At 40.2% G+C, this 14,040-nt stretch overlaps 1 long non-coding RNA gene across 1 annotated transcript; it reads right to left on the bottom strand.

The window, feature by feature from the left end:
* Nucleotides 1-222: 222 nt before the first annotated feature.
* On the bottom strand, nt 223-13,779 carry LOC102010374. Its single transcript, XR_263982.1, has 3 exons — nt 13,684-13,779; nt 2,620-2,750; nt 223-399 (listed from the first exon to the last, which is right to left on the bottom strand). It is a non-coding gene; the product is annotated as an uncharacterized LOC102010374 (long non-coding RNA).
* Between the last annotated feature and the right edge of the window lie 261 nt (nt 13,780-14,040).

Raw genomic sequence — 14,040 nt, 5'->3', positions numbered from 1 at the left:
TTGTAGCCCAGGCTAGCCTTGAACTCACAACGATCCTCCTGACTCAGTCTCCCAAATGCTGGGATTACAGGAGTGTACCACCATGCCTGGCCCTCTTACCTCATTCTTAAAGCAGCCTTGTTTGATTTGTTATACAGATCAGAAGAAGGAAGACTACGAGCTGAGAATTTTTCCAAAATCACACAATTAATAGGGTAGAAGTGATATTCAAAGCTGTTTAACTGCTTTTTATTTATTTATAACATTACACAACTTCTTAATTTGCCTGAATGCCATCTTCATGGTCAAACCCAACATTAAAACAATACCATGACTTTGGCTTGAAAGGGAGGAAGTTTCTCTGAGGTGTTGGCTGATTTTCCAGTTCAACATTCTTCCCATGGAAACCAGAATTAAGACCTAGAGAAGAGAACTGAATGATTCAAATCTGATATATTCAATACAGGCTGCCTTGGCCAGATGCTGAATTCCACACAATTCCAGTAGTGGTCAGGGCTGGCTCTTGCCCAGCTATGGAGAGAGACCACCAAGAGCTAGAAATACCTGCCTCATTGGAATCTCTCTATGTGCATGAGTGTTGGGGCCATGCCATGGGGGTGATCCTAATGATTGGATTTGTGGTTCATTCCTTTTTTCACAAGGCTGAGGCTCTGAGTCATGCTAAATCACTCTGACCTCCTGAGGGGCTGGCATCTGAGTAGCTGAGATTAGTGACAAGAGCTCTGTAGCCATAAGACTGAGCCCCAACAAGATTCCTGCACATAAGTCTTGGGTGAGCTACCCTGGCTGACTGCCACATATCTTTGCTGGAATATTAGGTGTTGTCCAGGTGACTGTGCTAGGAGAGAAGCCTGTGCCTGGCCTTTGTAGGATCTCACCCTATGTTCCTTTTCCCTTTGTGGAGTTTGATCTGTGCCCTTTCACTGTAATAGACTGCAATCATGAAAATACTTTTCTCAACTCTGCAAATCCTCTTAACAAATCATCAAACCTGAAGGTGAATTATTGGAGACTTGTATACTGAGAAAGGCAGAGGGTTTTCATGTGCCTATTATGGTTGCCTGAGCTAAGAACAGGTTCACATATTGGCTACAGAATGTACTAAGAATTTCATAGTTATTCACCTCAAAGGGGAGAATTCTTCAGAAAAGTTAAAAGCACATACAAAGTCAAAGCGTAGGCAAATGCTCAAATGTGTGGCAGGACCCTCCATTGTTTTAGAATATTGAAACATGTGCATCATGTCCTTTTTCTTTTGCAATTGATGCCCTTGAAAGAATCCAATCTTACTAAGGGCATTTGCTCAGAGGTAGATTAATGTTCTCAAGCTTGGGCGATAAACTAGGCTACTGATATACACTTATTATTTTTTTTCTTAACAACCACAAAAAGCTGCCAACTTCATAAAATGAAGAAGGTTTTCATAGGAAAGATAGATCTTAAAAACATTGGAAAGCCAGGCCATTCTTGCTAAATAATCTCTTTCCCTTTTTTCTGTCTTTGGTTCAAAGAAGGAAAATGTGTCACAAAAACACATATTTCCTTCCTTCTTCACAAAGCAGTGCCCTTTATGAGCTGGTGATGTCCTGATTCTAGTTTCTAAAGTCCACATTTCAAAATCCTACATTTCAGAATGTGGTCTTATAATCTCCTTTGCAGTGGTCTTTAAAAACAAGTGAAATATGTGAACTTTAGAAAGGGAAGTAGCAAATGGCCAAGCTAGCAATCTTAAAAATGGATTTTACTAAGAAGAAAATTTTCAATTAGATCTTAATCCCTAAAAACCAGACGTATGTTAATTTAAGAAACATTACAGAGTTTGAACACTGTCCCTCTTACATTTCCCCCAAAGCTGCAATTGTCAGGACAAAAAACATCGTCCCTTCTTCATAAACATCTTAAATGAAAATACACCAGACAGGAAGTTAGGGAGTAGGCCTACCAATGAGCTTTTGCTTATTTCTGGTTTTGTGTGCTTTTCAAGGAAAGCTTTCTTGAAAGAGCAAAGATAACAATTTTTTTTTAAAAGAAAAAGCTTCCCAGTGACATACATTTTCAAAAGAAACTGGAAGGAAATAATATTTCAAGTAAGGGCATGGTCTGGTAAGTCTTAAGCAAAACTGGCTCCATTCAGAAACAGAAAAGGAGCTGAAACTGCACATTTTCAGACAGAACTGTTTCCACAAACCAGGACAACAGCCTGGGTCAACAGAGGGCTATATTGTCTGGCACAGTGGTACACATCTGCGTAAGCCTAGCCCTCTGGGAGGCTGAGGCAGGAGGATCACCAGTTCAATCCCAGTATGGACAAGTTAGGGAAATCTCGTCTCAAAAAAAAAAAAAAAAAAGCTGGAGATGTAGCTCAGTGTTAAGACCCTGAGTTCAATCCCCAGTAGAAAAAAAAGGAAAAGAATAGAAATGGCTATAAATGGCCAAAATTAACTGCCTGGAACCCATTTCCCTAATTACTTCTTAGCATTTTAAAAAGCAAAAAGGAGGGGCTGGGGATTTAGCTCCGCGGCACAGCGTCTGCCTGGCAAACACAAGGTCGTGAGTTCAATTCCTGGTATCGAAAAAAAAAAAAGAGAGAAAAGGATGCAAACATGGTTTTTACTCTACATGGAGCTATGCATCTTCTCCTCTGTCCTGGAAGTGCTGTGTTAGCTCGGTCCCAGTGCAGACACACCGTGAAAGTTGATGGTGAAGGCCCCACAGCACCATGGTGGCAACCTCCACAGTTCGTCTCTTCTCTGAAAAAAAAAAATCACAAGCTTAGAAATCTTATAATGAGTCCATCTAAGCAGGGAAAATAAAATGTACTATTTTTATTATTTAATAAAAAATATTTTATTAATATTTATTTAATTTATTTAAAATATTTATTTAAAATATTTCCAGTTCTAAATTGTATGCTGTCATATGCATTTTGGAAACCACGGTTTTCTATGAGTTTTTACTGAGTTGAACTCTTGGTTCAATTTGATTAGAATGATAAGGTCAAATGTATGAGTAGATCCCCAGTAGGGTCGTGTACATCTTCCTATTAATACCAACTGCTGGGGAGGGCTAAGGGCCCTTTGAATATTGGTAGGGACCAAAGGATCTCTGATGAAAGCTTCACAGGGATGCAGATCTGGCTAATGATTCATTACTTGTTCTTTGCTCCCAGACACTAGTTTTTTCCTGTCCACCTTATGGTTGGTACCAGGTTTCTGCCTGGAATCACAGCAAGTTGAATGTGTCCTTTCTTCTTATTCTATTTAGCAACCATTAATGGGAAAACTATTGTATAAATTATGTTAGTGTCCTTCTCTGTATGTCCTGATGATTATTTATGAACTAAATGAATGAATGAACAATACTATGAGGCCATCCATTAATGGGGAGGTATACTCATCCACCTTGATATATCTTACAAATTATTAATTTTATATTTGTGGAGAGAGATTAAATATAGTGGCTATTAACATAAATATGCTTGGAAGAGTTTCATTCTAGTGATATTTTAAAATTAAAATTTTTTAAGTGCCAACAAGTAGCATTTACATTATTTGTTGTGTTCTACCATTTTGTCAAGATAATAAAATATTGTTTGGATATAAAAAAAGAGATCTGACTACACCAGCCTGGGTGGTGTGCAAACCATCTGTTTAGGTCCAAAAACATTCATAGAGAATAAAAATGTCTATAATATGCTTATGACATTGAGATTTGAAATCTTAAGTACAGAAGTCAGTAAATGTCCTCAGGTGGTAACTTGCAGAGATAGACAACAAGCAAGACAACGGGCAAGTTACCAGTGGTAGTCAAAGGTGTCTACAAAGAAAGCTAATACAGTGCAAGGCAGGTTGCAGGTAGAATTCTTTTATTTCATGTTATGATGCTATGGTTCTTAACTGCCGTATGTCATTGCGACCTCAGTATGAACCACTCAGAAGATTAGTAAAGCTCTGGATGTGCCTGTGGATGCCTGATATATAGGGCAAAAACTAAGTGGGATGGCTCACACTGGGTGTGGATGGCATCAGTGGAATAAAAAGAGGAAGAAGGAAGTCTGCCCTTTTATTTGGAGACCTCCAATCTTTGCCATTGCCTTTGGACTGTGATCTACAATCCTCCGGTGCAGACTCTTGAGCTTCTCAGCAGACTCTTCAGCCTTCTACACAGACTCATAAAATTACTACAGTGAGTCCCCAGGTCTTCGATCTTCAGTTGCTACCAGACTGTCCAGCACTCCAGTGTACCGACCACCATTTTGGATTCTTCTGCTGCTGTTTTCGCAGACAGACATTGCTACTCTTCTGCTTCTGATACTAGAAGCCACCTAATAAATTCCTTTGTATAACTATACATACATTTTATATTCCTTTGTATAACTATTCATACATTTTATGTTCCTCTAGTGAAGCCTCACTAATACAAGTTGCGTAAGTGCAAATCTAAAAGCCACGGACCTGATTGAGTTCTTGATCAAACGGAGCACTCATATATATAAGGTACAACCATCCACCAGCATGGTCTTTTTTCCTCTCAAGGATAGATGGGAGAGATTTCTCCAGTCCTCACTTAGTCCAACATTTTTCTTATCTCCCACTATAAGCCAGATGCTATACAAGCTATTCATGCCCTAGGATCATGTGCTGTTCACCTCCAAGGTGAGTTCTATAGCATGAATACCATCTTTTGGAATCAAATGCAATTTATTTTATTTTAAAAATAAAAGGAGGAAAAACATTAACAGACAGACAGCATTTTACAACATAGCAAAAGAACAGTACAGACAATACGGAGTTACAAACAAAGTGGTAGGGAATTAACAATGGTTGTTGTATTACATATTGATATCTTCAAAGTGGCTTCTCATGAAAACAGGTATAGAAATGAAATACTGATCAACCAAAGACTCATTGACAGTTTCTTACAGCATAGAAATAGAAGACAGAAGAACAACCATGTTAACTATCCTATATATACCTACATACAAAATTTCTCCTTCTTTCCCTTCTCTTTTCCCACATCCCAGTTGCCCTTTACTCTTGAGTGGTTTCCTATCATTTCACAGTGTCTATGCAAATTTGAATTCAATACTTCCACTTAAGATCTAAGGAAATCTATAGGCTTTCTGAAAAATCAATAGTCTTTATTTCCAGAATAAGTAATGCAATCAGAACAGCATAACTGATATAACTTCTGTTTAAAATGATGCTACAGGAATGTAGGTAATATAAAAAATATGTGTGGTCAACAGGAGGGCAGCCAGAATCGCATGGCTGCCAAGAAGACATAATTACACAATGCGGCTAAGTTTGCGTAGGTCCTTAGAAGTATGAATGTGGCCCTTCATCTATTCCAAAACAAGGAGAATATTTTCCTTGTTATATTAAAATAAATTTAAGAAAAGCTTTGGCAACTTCCAAATGCTTTTGTGTGTGTGTGTGTGTGTGTGTGTGTGCGTGTGTGATGATTATCCAGTTCAAAACATGCCAGCTATCTCCACATGAACTGTATTCTAAAAGAATGCAATCTTTGTGCATTGCAAGTGTATGCTAATAAATAATTTAAAAGCTTTCTGAAATAAAAGCTAAGAAACAGAAGAAATATTGCTATAGGATCTTATATTAGAGCTTGGGTTTTCATACGTATTCAAGTTCATTGTTATCAAAAACTTTGGGAGCAAAACCATAAGCACAAACCAGTGTATCCTGGATTCACTCTTCTTACTAGTGAGACTCAGGGGAGCTCTTCTATTCAGAATACAGATGATCACTGTTACTAAACTGGACCAGCCAGTCCACATGCCCTCTGCATATTCCCTGGACAGCAACCCAATAACTAATCACCTAGAGCATAGGGAATGCAAGATGTAGCCTGGAAATTCTAGAGGGAATGGGCATCTATGGCTTCTACCCTCGTGGGAGTAAGAGCTAAGAGGGGAAAAGAGGACACAGCGAATTGACAAGTATTGGTCAACTTGTAACACCCAGCTGAACTGAACCAGTGTGGTACTGGGTATGCGAGGCCCACTTGAGGGTTGTTGCCAACAAAATAAAAAGGAAGACTAGAGAAAAAGAAGAAAAGCTGTTAGGGAGCTGTTAGCTGTCATGGAGAACCTTGTCATACTGGCTTTCCTGATATGAACTCAGCTGTCATCATCAAAGGAGCTTATCATCATCTTGTTGTCACCGGGAGTGGCTGTGGTCCATTTTGAGAATGCTCTGGTCCATACTTTGAGCATTGCTTCCTGGCTCCAGAAGGGAAGATGGTGTACTGTTCATTGCCCTGGAGAAGCTTGTCATGCTAGTTTTCCTGATATAAACTCAGCTGTTCTCATCATAGGAGGACTTCGGGACCTCCTTGCCACGGGATGGCTGTGGCTATTACTTTGAGTGTTGCTTTCTGGCTTCAGTGCAGATCCCTCAGCCTGCTGGCACAGATCCTTCATCCTGCTGGCACAGACTTTCTAGCTTCTGCCACTGACCTTTAGGCTTTCCCAGCACAGATCCTTGAAACAGGCCTGCACGAGACATTGTTGTGGGCTCTTGGCCTCCAGCTGGACTCATGGCAGGGCATTCTTACGGGCTCTAGGTCTTCAGCTGGACTCATGTGGACACTGCCATGGGATCCAGGCCCTCAGCTGGATTCTTTTGGTCTTAGTGTGTGGACAGATTTCCTGCACTCTCTCTGTGCATGACTGTTTGGGTGACTCTTATAAAATAATTCTATAAATTGTGTTCCCTGTATTATTCCCCTTGTAAAACCCAAACTACAACAGAAGATATGCAAACAATTAGTGGGAATACTGTACAGGCATAAAACAGAGGGTGTGAAAGGCAAAAATAAAGAATGGAACCAATGAGAGAGCGTCATCAGGATTGAATGACATGTCTGAAGGTGTCCTTTTGACAGAGGTGAAGTCAGAGTGACAGCTAACTGCACAGGGGTGGAGATGGTGATGCCAATAAATTTCTCCTGCAAGACAAAATGCAGATAGAAATTCTCCTTGATTCTGGTGTGCTTGAGGAGGGATAAAATGGTAAGTAAAAAGAAAACAAAATCAGCACGGTTCCCCCAAGTTGCCTGTTTCTCTGGTCAAATCTGACCACTCAGAGTTCCTTACAACCCCTCAGGAACAAGATTCTTGCAGGTACAGAGGGAAGCCTTCCTGATCCACTTCCTGCCATAAAAGCATGAACACTAGTGAAAACACAATTTTAAAACAAAAAATAAGCTATGATTATCTGACTTGAAAGGAAATGAATATATCGTGCTACAAATTTGTAATTGTAATACAATTTATGTGGTGCAAAGGAAAAGTTTTGCGTAGATGAAAAATTTGGAGAGAAAAATAACCAATCAGCTCCTAGTAGCTTGGTAGTATTGTTAGAGAACTGAGAATTTGTTTTTTAATGCCTTTTCCCTTTTATCTTCCATTTGCTCAAGTATTTTTTCTGGATTTCAAAGAATTACATTAATTACAGTCATTGGTTTATGAAATTCTCATGGGTTCATGCATGGCTTGTCTTTATTTATGTATTTAGCTTATTTAAGTGAAATTCCCACCATCATCAGAATGATCCAATGACTTTCTAACCACAGATTCACCATGCCCCAAAGGACACATGAATCTCTTTCTGTGTTCTGCCCCTCACAGGTTCATCATCTTGTGTGCTGAGCAGCCTGGATCCACTTTCATGTTCCCAGCCTGGAGCCTGCACAGCCTGGAGAACAGGCTTTGGTATTTTTCATAGCTAGTCCCCTCGGGCCACTGGGTGAGCTCCAGGAAGGAGGTGGGTGTGCACACCATGGGGAAGCTCTTGGAGGATATTGGCAGCAATTCAGCTGCAAACCAGCTGCAAAAAGCTTTAAAGAACAGTGTTGCATAAAAAAATGAAAAATGTTGATTGAGGACATATTGCCCCTGATTGAATGCTGAGGGAAACCTGCAGGGCAGAAAAATAGATATGAAAAAGCAAGAAGGGAAGGAGAAAGGGCCAGGGAGGGTGCATCAGGCATTTGCCAGTGGTGGAGGAAGCTCTGTTTGTCCAGCCACAGGGAACAATGCTTGGAGTGATATTCTGTGCTGTCTATAAATCCAGTACTGGGAATCCACTGCGATCTTGCTACAGTTGCCATAGTGCTGTGCAGGGCTAAGAACTGCAGCCATCCCTGCTGAAAATGTCTTGCTGGTGGGCTCCCCTTCCAGCCATCCTTGTCATCTGTGTCCACAGCCCTGAAGGGTAGGGTGGGAGGAGAATGTGTGTTTACAGCCTTTGCTCCCAAGTTCTGGGGCTTTGTCATCCAGTGTCCTCCAAAGAGGTAATTTGGTTATATTCTTGGCCATGCCACCAGTTATTTCATGATTTATCCCTATGGGAGGTTTGGCTCATGACCAGCCAACAAGGGAGACTGATCATACTTCCCACAGTTGCCTGGCCACTGGTCTTGAACTTGAGGGTTTTGAGGGTTTCCTGCAGGATTCAGTCACTCAGACATTCTTACTGCCTAAGGAGGATGTGTTTCTGAGAATTATTCTGGATTTCTTGTTGTCCAAGGCAATGTAGTGATCTGATCATGAAATAATGTTCACCGTAGGTTGGTCATCCTCATCCTGTAGCATAGCTGAGTACTCCCACCAGACTGAAGTATACTGGACCATGGACCTTCTTCCTATAGAATCACAGGTCATAGCTGCTGGACACATTCGAGAGTATCTGGCTGTGCCCCATATCACAGCGCTGCTCGACTTCCTTTTAAAAAAAGTTTACTGGCTTTAGGGATTGAATTCAGGACCTTCACATTGAGCTACATCCCCAGCCATTTTATTTTTTATTTTAACACAAGGTCTTGCTAAGTCACCAGCTTTCTCAGGCTGGTCACCTACAACTTGGGAAACTCTTGCCCCTGCCTCCCAAAATACTAGGATTACAAGTGTGTGCCACTGTGCCCGGCTGCATTGTTCACCTACAGACTGCAAGTAGGAACCATGGAACCGGTAGTCATATATACCAGGGAGTCCCAAATTGGAGCCAAATTTTCCAGCTTTCAGGCTAAAAGGCAAAGATCCATGTATATACACCCCATGGCCTGATTAAAGACTTTTAAAGACTAGATTTTTCAAAGTAACTGTATGAAACATTGCACACTTTGCTGATGAAGACTATAGGCATCAAACACAAGGCTCTTACTGCCTAAAATAGAAGTTGTTAGTGTCTATCATTTACATATGGTAGCAATGGGTATAAGTAGTATAGAGTATTACATATAATTTTTTACCTTTCTGACATCCTGTGAAGTTGACACGTAGCTCAATTAAAGCAGAAATGTGTAAGACAGTAAGATTGTACAATTCTGTGTGGGTAAAACTGAGCAATTATGTAAATAATCCTCATTGTCCACTAAGAATCAAATAATACCATCAGTACATATTTAGTGGATCATACAAGGATACAAGTTTTTTCAGAAAAGGTTCATATTCTAGGTGACAGGCCTCTTCTCTATCAACTCTACTTTTAGGAATAGATAATAAAAGAAATGTGTGATTGGCCATTAGATTTAGTGAAAAGTATGCCCAGAAAACCTGTTTTACAATAAGAAAATATTTAGTAATGAAAGTCCAGTTAAATAAATTTGAGCAATCATAAAATGCAATGCTATGAAGATAAAAAAATTATATTGGAAAAGTTTATTCATCTCAACATACATTTTGAGATGTTTGGTGAAAAAAGTAAAATGAATATCCAAACTGTATGCTCAGGGTAATAGAGTTTTGATAATTAAAGCACACGCATACATAAAAGTTCTGTAAATATGACAATTATTTTAAAATAACAGTAATTTTAAACAAGACAAAAGGAATGTTTGCTCTTCTTACTGCTTTTCAGTTAAATTTTGTTTTATTCTGAAACAAACCCCTATAACTCATGCAATAAGAAAGTATGCCAAGAAATTTTAACAAAGGAAAATTCCTCCATATAGTAAATGTAATGTAATAAAAAGAAACTACAAAACTCCCTCCTGGGCACTATTTGGATAGGCAATGTGAAAAATCAAAAGAACAAATCAATTCTGCATTCCTACAGTCCAGAATTCTATGCAGCAACCTAGAGATGAAGGATGCAAAAGGTAAGGTACCAAATTCCCCCATAACATCAGTTTTCTTCAAGAGACACCCCCGAGGGTGTCTCTGAGCCCTTGTTCCAATTCCCCTGTGTTTGGTTTAAGGATATTTCTGGGTAGAGATTTTCCAGGGGTCACCCCATCATGACAAAGACAGGTTCCTGTATGTCAACTTACCTGTCTTCCACTGGAGACGTTCAGAACCTTAGTATTTGTGCATCCTGCTGCCTGGGTGACTCTCCCTCTTCCAAATATTCCATTCTCTATGTCTTGCGTAAGTCTCAAATCAAATAGCAGTGCTCAGATAGACCCTCCTGGACTACTGTCCAAAATAATTACAACTGCCTACACCACATCCTATTGTACATCTCTTTTATTTTTCTTCACAACATTTACGGTGGCCTGGTGTGTGTGTGTGTGTGTGTGTGGCGCATGCATGTATGTACAAGTGTGCATGTGTGTGAACTCTTCATTTTGTTTACTGCAATGACACAGGCATCTACGACAGTGGTTTGCAACATAATATGAACATATGGAAATTTTATGTGAATGAATAAACGATTCTGCTGCACCGCAGTTGAGATAAAACATATCTCCTAAGGCCAAGATCACTTTTAGTATCAAGAAGGCTATGAAGAAAAGAAACCCAGAAAGGCTTCCAACCTCCCCCTTAATGAAAATGAAATCTTGGCCATGGACCAAGTAACCTGGAACACTGCACTCACTGAGTATTGAGGAAGATCACATTGGTTGAAGGATGCGTTAGACCCATGCTATACACTGCAAGCCCAGGGCCTTTGCACATGACACTCAGAGGCTGGAAGGACTGTTCCTATGGTCATCTAGATAAATTGCATCCTCTCCCTTGGATCAGCATTAGGCAAAAATGTGGGAAAGTTTGAGTAATCAACAAAACTCATTAACACAACTATCAAAATGATTCAGACCTATGTCTTTTAGGATCAGAGTTAATCATTTCATACCTGGAAAAGCAGGCCATTCTAGGATAACTGGTTTCTGCTCTACAGAAATCTTAAATCTACACATACTCTGTCTACCTTTGGTCTCCCATCTTCCCAAATATCCCATTTCATGGTGTAGACCTTCCTCATGAGGATTTTCTCCACAGTGAATTTTACCTTCTCACTTTTCAAGTAACCTGTAACCTGTATGTCCAGAGAAGCAATAGTCTAATTTTTTATGTCTTATGCATTATATTTATTTTATGACATTCAGTGGTATGGGTGCTTTGAGAGCTCACATAATTTACAGCCAGAGTTCTCCTCTAGAACATCAGAGTCCTCTAGGACATTTCTCCCATAGGTAACATCTCCTTTAGGTATCAGCATGCTAGCCAAATAGAATCTAACTTGAAAATGCCAGCTCTTTCATTAATGATTGAATAGCTGACTGAGGAACTTCACTCTAGCAGTAAAGTTTGTCTATAAATCTACAGAGCTGTGTTGTTTTCCATGTGGCCAGGACAAATTCCACTATTCTAGATATTTTCAATGATGCTTCAGGTCTTTACTATGCAAGAAAGGAACCATAAGCAACACAGAATGAGATGCAGGCTGGTACCTAGGTCTCTCAAGGGTTGAAGCTCAGCCAGATATGGGTCTAGGAATCTCATCAGGTGAAAGGGAAGTAGAAGCTGCAGGCTGAGGTATTCCGATGTGGTCAGAAGTTCTGAATGAAAATCCTGAGACAGCTGCAGACACTGCAGTGGGCATGAAGAGCAGATGGAAGATGGTGGTGAAATGCAGCCAAGTGGTAGCACAAAGCCCAATGGAGATGCAAAGGAACTCACCACTGTAGCTGCTGGTCAGTTCCATGTCCAGGAATAAGCAGATCACTATCTAGGAGCAAACTTTTCAAATGAAAATGACCTACCACAGATACTTCATCACCTTTACCACTTCCTAAATAAGGGAGTGTTCTATGACAGTGGTCACCAAGCTGTTTGTCTCCAGGAGCCAGTTTTGTGGAAGACAATTTTTCCCTGGATCTAAGGGTAAGGATGATTTATGGATTAGATTCTCAAGAGAAGTGTATGACACAGATCTCCCTCATGCTCTCATAAAGTTTGTGCTCCTATGAGAATCTAAAACCCAAGCTGATCTGACAGAAGGTGGGACTGAGGCAGTGATGCCAGCAATGGGAATGGCTGTAAATTCAGAGAAAATTTCTCTGGAAAACCCATTGCTCACTTCCAGTTGTACAGCCTAGCTTTTAATAGGCCATGGACCAGTACTTGTATGTAGTCCAAAGTTGGGAACTTCTGTTCTATGCCATAGCACTTAACTTCAATTCCCACTTGCATCTGCAGGATCATGCAGATCAATGTAGTTATAGCTACCCCAGCCTGTTAGGCTCTCATTATGTGGAAGGTGGGCAACACTGAGCAATGCAGCCAGCGCTAGTGCCACCAAATCCTTCACATGAGGGGATAGAGGCAGAGTCACTGCTGTGCTTCATCCTGTCCCAACCTGATCCAGAGAGCTGCCTGTAGGCATCTCTTCCCAGTTTGGCTTTCAGTGACTCTGAGCATTGTTATCAACTGTCCCTGGTGAAAGTTTTCACACTATAGAATTTGGTAAAAGCTGGAAATCAGGGTCTCTTTCTTCTTCCCCTTGAGAACTTGTTTAACCTTCCTTAGCATACAACTGGACAGAATGTTTTGTTTTGTGTTTTCCATTGAAGTTTATTTTGTCTTTGTCATATCTACCAATGATGTGATTTTTCTACCTATTTCAGGCTGGCCCTTTTGGAGACCAAGGGCTCCCATGCATTAGCAAAATCACCAAGATTCGCACATGGCGGGGGGACCTCTAAATTCAAAATATGTGTTCACCTTTCTCAGATGAATTTAAACTTCAAGTTTTTATCCAGGGTGATGGTGCACATCTGTAATCCTAAAATCCTTGGAAGCTGAGGCAGGACTGCAAGTTTGAGCACAGCTGGGCAATTTAGCAACTTAAGGAGAACTTGTCACAAAAAAAAGAATGAATGAATGAATATCACTCAATGCTAGAACCCTGGATTCAATCCCCAGTAGTACAAAAGAAAAAAAAATCCAGTTTCTATGTTCTTCAGTTTCTTTTGATGCCATGAGGTCTCTGTGAACAAACCATGGCTCTTCCAGGTAACAGCCACAAACACATATATTCACAAGTTCAAGTCATCTGCCTGGACCTTGGAGAATGGTTGGTAGCCCAGCCAATGAGATAATGTGAATAGACACTGACTCTAAACTGAAACAGATAGTCAGAGTCAAAACTTTTTCGGTGGCTGTTGAAAGATTGGCAGCGCACGCATATTCTTAAAAGTCCCCCCTCCGTGTGTGACTGAGAGATGCTGCCTTTATCATGACTTTACGCCCATTTCTAAATTTGTGATCTCAAACTTTTGCTCTTCAATATCCTGAGACGTAAAATCTAACTCAGCCCAAAGTTCAAAAGTGTGATTCTTCAGGATAAAGAAAGTCTGCATTAGAAATTCACTTAGCATAGACAAATCAGAGCAGGAGTATGAAGACATTACAAGAAATTTAGGATGATTTCTGACCTCTCACTTCCGTCAGGGCATCCCTAGGGTTTTCTTGTCTTCTCCATTCTGAATCGCATAGCATTTAAATGATCATTTTGTTTCTCCCTCCTGCTCCCGAATCTAAACAACAAAAGAAGGAATTTAACCTCATATCCTCGCTCTGAAATTAGCTCTATTGTCAAAAGATGACAGCTGTATCCTGATTTCAAGAATTTCATGTTGGAATAAAACAGCGTTTTTGCAACCATTGTGCTACTTCAAACAGATTCCTAATGGTCCCTCGGCAAACCATTTTCAGAAGACTTGGGTAAGTAAGATAAAAAGACACCATTTCTAAAGAGTTGCTTTTACGGGCTAGGTCAGAGTGTTCTTTCC

Source organism: Chinchilla lanigera, unplaced genomic scaffold (assembly GCF_000276665.1).
Source record: "Chinchilla lanigera isolate Chin_1 unplaced genomic scaffold, ChiLan1.0 scaffold00086, whole genome shotgun sequence".
Taxonomy (NCBI): Eukaryota; Metazoa; Chordata; class Mammalia; order Rodentia; family Chinchillidae; genus Chinchilla; species Chinchilla lanigera.
This window is presented reverse-complemented; position numbering and strand designations above follow the sequence as displayed.